Genomic DNA, 5,567 nt, shown 5'->3' on the forward strand with positions numbered 1-5,567 from the left:
ATATTTTTTCTCTCCAAATTATAAAAAGAAAAATATTTCTATAATGTGTTTAAACTCTTTTTAGATCAATAATTAATGAACAACCTGTGTATGTAAAAGGAAAACCCCACATGTGGATTTAGATACGACATTTAACTAACTTATCTAGCCCTTTGCTACCATAAATGAGACTATACTGTTCAAGCTTTGTACGAGTCTCCATAAGGACTTTGGTGATTTCCCTGGGATATTATTGAAGGAGGAGTAGGACAGCTGCTGGATCATAGGGTCTGTGCAGAGTTAATATCACAAAGTACTCCCGGGCTGTCTCCAGATGGTCACATCAGCCCTGGGCTGATCCACCATTAGAGAGTCCAGCAGGTCCAAGCGCATTGCCATTGCTCCACTCCACACTGGATCCCTCACACTGGAGGTGCACACTCCTTTACACACATGCAGCAGTCCCGTGAAAGACCTGACCGGATGCCCTTGGGTCCTTCTTACCAGCTCTAGTCACTCATCCACAGCGTCAGTGTTTTTGCTGCCAACTGTTTGCACCTGTGGCTTCAGGTGGCCTGCCCCAGATGCTGGGACCTCCCAAACCTATAAGGAGAAGAGAAAGTGCCTGGGAATGTCATGTCCTCCTTCTCTCCCCCCATGACCCATAGCCAGTTGTCACAGCCCACCGCTGCCACCGCTTATCAGGGCCCAGGACTAGCCAGGTCTCAGCCCAGCTTAACTAGGTTCCAGACATGGACCGCTCAGCTACCTTGCTCAGGAACAATTTCTCTTAGGTGCCTGCAGGCTATCTACTTTAGCTAACGGGAGAAAGAGAGGATAGTCTTTGAGAAAGTAAAGCAGTCTTAGAATAGATAGATCTTAGTCTTTAGCAGACCTTAGTGATCTTTAGCAGAGAGACGTGGTGCCGGTGTTCTCTAGGCTGGAGAGGAGACAGAGTCAGAGTAAGCGCGTCCGTGACAGAATGCGCATGCTCCCCACTGCCTTCTCCTCCAGCCTAATATAAGGCTGAGCTTGTGCCTCTCAACACTACAGGTGTAGAGCCTGCCAATTCACCAATGCTCTCATCTGGCAAGCTCTCATGCTTGTTAGGAGAGCTAAATCCCTCTCCATGCCCTTTTCACCAAGGTGTTCCATGATTGAGCTATACAGGTGTTTCTTATAACTCTCACTCCTCCTAGCCATAGGCTATCCAGGCTGCTACACCAGTGACTTATTGATGTGGGACTGCAAAAGCCCAGCTCCTGCGCCTTGAGATGGAGTAAACACTGAGCACTCCTGGAGATCAGGCTGAGTCTGGGACTTTACCTGAAATTGGTGCCTTCGCTTAGCTTCTTGGCTTTCCCTGGCCTGCTTCTTCTACTCCCTTGCTGGTTTCTTCTGAGAGCCATGCCTTAACAAACCACTTACACCCAAATCCTTGCTGGAGAGTGGCTTCTGGAAGAATGTAACCAAAGGCATACATTCCATTTGACTGCTAAACATCAGTGATACATTTTAAATAATGATCGTGGTGGATTTTTCAACATGCTAAATCTGGGCTCATCTTTGAAACCACTCTTTCCATTTCTTTATCCGGGGCATCTTAGTGTGAATGAAGTCTCTCATTTAGTTGGCAATCCAGTCTTCCTGATCTTGACTTCAGTCCCAGCTGCTGAGAAAGAACGTGGCATCACTGCCATGGAGACCCCTCTAGGACCTCCCACCCAGACTTCTCTGTGTATCCAACTCTTCCTTGTGCCAGAAATCAGCCGCAGTCACCCAAAGACAATATGCCCCTCTGGAATAGTTGCCCAGTGAAAGTTTGGGTCATTGATGAAGCTGAAACCCAACAAGAGAGGTCACAAGATTAGTCAGCTGGGGTGGGGAAGTGGTGATAGAAAGCCCAGGCTGCTCTCCTGAGGAGTCTGACAGGGGGAACTCCAGGGCTGGTCAACGGAAACAGCAGGGTTGAAGGAAAGGAGTTGTTTCTTTAAAAAAAAAAAAAAAAAAAATTCTCTGTAAATAAATAAACAAATAAACTTCTCAAAAAAAAAAAAAAAAAAAAAAAAATCTCTGCATTTTTAAGACAGAAGGACTGAGGCCAGTGACAGGAAAAGATTGTGTATGCATGAAAAAAAGGAAGATAATTAGCGGACTGAGAGGAGGAAGAAAAAGCAGCCTTGGAAAGGAAGAAAGATTCTTCCTCAATATCAACAGTTGTCTAACTTTTCAGACATAAAATGTGAGTTCCCTGTCCTCTGTCTAGTTTTTAGGCTTCAGGACAAAAACAGGGCCTGTTTGTACTATAGAAAGAAGAGCATCCCTTTAAAATACCACCTTATTGGCTAGACTTGGTGGCTCACCCCAGTAATCCTAGTACTCTAGGGGGCCAAGGTGGGTGGATTGCTTGAGCTCAGGAGTTCAAGACCAGCTTGAGCAAGAGCGAAACCCTGTCTCTACTAAAATAGAAAAAACTAGCCAGGCATTGTAAAGGACACTTGTAGTCCCAGCTATGTGGGAGGCTAAGGCAAGAGGATCACTTGAAGCTAAGAGTTTGAGGTTGCTGTGAGCTATAATGATGCCATGACACTGTACTCAGGGCAACAGAGTGAGACGGTTTCAAAAAAATAAATAAAATAAAATGATACCTTACAGGAGAATCCTAAAAAGATAACTGTTCAAGTGCATCTCTGTGAACTCTTCACCTTCGCCAGCTTCTAGCCGCAGGGATTCAGGGTATACGGACCTGAGCTGGAGTCAGAAGGAATCTCATCCACGGGTCAAAGCTATCGCTGGGTATCAGTGGAAATACAACAGTGTAGCTTTTTTTCTATAAGAAATACATGCTAATTTATGATCAGAATATATAGACATATGATTTTTTGTGAGAATGGTGTTTGTCTTCCACAATTTAACAGTTGGTTATACCATATATACCCAAAATAAATCGAATCATTTCATTATATGCATGTGTTTGCTTACAGACCCAGTCAAGGAAAACAAATTTCCAAGAAGCTGAAGATGTGTATTATCTGCGTCATTATGTTTAAAACTGTTATTAGACAGATATCTCCCAATCCTCACTTTTTCCACTTTGGTTTGAGCAAGAAGAGAATCTCACACTGTTGCCCCTGGGCTAAAGTACTGTGGCATCATCCTAGCTCACAGCAAATTCAAACTCCTGGGTTCAAGCCGTCCTCCTGCCTCAGCCTCCCAAGTAGCTGGGACTACAGGCACTCACCACAATACCTAGCTACTTTTTTTCTATTTTTAGTAGAGACAAGGTCTCCCTCTTCTTCAAGCTAATTCTGAACTCCTGAGCTCAAGCGATCTTCCTGCCTTGGCCTCCCAGAGTGCTAGGATTCCAGGGGTGAACCACACACCAGTCTAGTTGTTCCACATTAAAGAGTATTTCTCTGTGTCCCAAATCCCCAGTGAGGCTGCCAGAGATGAGACCCCGAGGCAGTCTGACGTGCTCATCTTCCACTCCTGTATGTGTCCACAGAGAATCTATAAAGCAGTTGGCTTTTCTTCTCTTTCCCCACTCCTCAAGTGTTAGATTTCCAAGTGTGCTGGGGCCCAATATTCATCAGACAGAAGGAATCCTGGGTTCGCTATTTTCCCCACGTTGCTCCTCTATTTCTCTGACTTGACGTCATTTACCGATATTAAACTATGGCATTACAAATTGCAAAACTTTTTAAGCTTGGGAAGGTGGTACAGCCACCCAGTTTTGTGAGCAGCCCAATATCTCAAGGTCTTTCTCAATTAAAAAGTAGAATGTCAGGGTGGTGCCCATAGCTCAGTGGCTATAGTGCCCACCACATACACCCAGGCTGGTGGGTTCAAACCCCTCCCAGGCTAGAGAAACAACAATGACAACTGCAACCAAAAAACAGCCGGGCATTGTGGCAGGTGCATGTAGTCACAGCTACTTGGGAGGCTGAGGCAAGAGAATCGCTTAAGCACAAGGGTTTGAGGTTGCTGTGAGCTGTGACACCATAGCACTCTATTGAGGGTGACATGGTGAGACTCTGTCTCAAAAAAATAAAATAAATAAATAAGTAGAACGTCATAGAAGTTTGATATTCTACTGAATCATGGATCGATTGTGGCAAAATGATGGCATAACTTCCAACCACACATGGGATCACTCATCATTCCACCAAGGAGTTGTCCCAATACTCAAGGGAATATTTCGTGGTTATGCTCATGTACTCTCATGCAGGAATTATGCTGCATGACGCACATACAATCTCACAAGCTCTTGCCTCTGTTGATCACACAGTGTGCAACAAGTGAAAGGTTGTCATTCTGATTTCAGCTTAAATGTCACCTCCTCAGAGAGACCTTCTCCAACCATATGATCTAAATTAGTTACCCAGTCAACTCTATCATATGACTTTGTTTAAATTCTCTGCATAGCACAAAACACTAAATGATATTTTCTCTTTGCTAATTTAACTGTCTATTGTCTGATTCCTCCCACTAGATAAAGGACTAGATAAAGGACCTACCTTGTTTATTAAATATACCCAGTGCCTAGAATAATTCTTAATGGCGTGCAGTGAGCCCTCAATATGTATAAGTTAAATGAACTAAATTAAGGTGATACAATAGCTGGGGCTTCTATGTGGCTATCTTTAATATGAGATGGTCAGAGAAGGTTTCTCTTGGGAGGTGATTTTTGAGGGAAATCTATATAATGACACTTAGATAAGAGCACAAGGTTTTGATTATTATACTGGCCTGCACATTTTTTTTTTATTGTTTGGGATTCGTGGAGGGTACAAAGAATTAGGGTACACTGATTGCATTTGTTAGATAGAGTCCCTCTTATAATTGTGTCCTGCCTCATCTCCCTCCCTCCACCCCTTTCCCCACTACCTCATTTCCCTATCCCCCCACCCCCGTATTAGCTCATCTACTATGTTCATGTTAGAATTCAGTACACTGGATTCTTGCTTCTCCATTCTTGTGATGCTTTACTAAGAATGTGTTCTACTCCATCCAGGTCAATACAAAAGATGTAAAGTCTCCATCTTTTTTAGTGGCTGAATAGTATTCCATGTGATATATACCCCAGCTTGTTAATCCATTCCTGGGTTGATGGGCATTTAGGCTGTTTCCATTTTTGGTGATTGTAAATTGTACTGCAATAAACAGGCTAGTGCAAATGTCCTCATGATAAAAGGAATTTTTTTCTTCTGGGTAGATGCCCAGTAATAGGATTGCAAAATCAAATGGGAGGTCTAATTTGAGTTCTTTGAGAATTCTCCATATTTCCTTCAAAAAAGGCTATATTAGTTTGCAGTCCCACCAGCAATGTAAAAGTGTTCCTTTCTCTCCATATCCACACCAGCATCTGAAGCTTTGAGACTTTGTGATGTGGGCCATTCTCATTGGGGTTAGTTGATATCTCATGGTGATTTTGATTTAAATTTCTCTGATGATTAGAGATGATGAGCATTTTTTCATATGTTTGTTAGCCATTCATCTGTCTTCTTTAGAGAAGGTTCTATTCATGTCTTTTGCCCAGTGATATATGAGATTGTTGGCTCTTGTTTTTTTTGTTTGTTTGTTTGTTT

The sequence above is a fragment of the Otolemur garnettii genome, unplaced genomic scaffold (assembly GCF_000181295.1).
Source record: "Otolemur garnettii isolate 467f Iridium unplaced genomic scaffold, OtoGar3 scaffold00041, whole genome shotgun sequence".
NCBI lineage: Eukaryota > Metazoa > Chordata > Mammalia > Primates > Galagidae > Otolemur > Otolemur garnettii.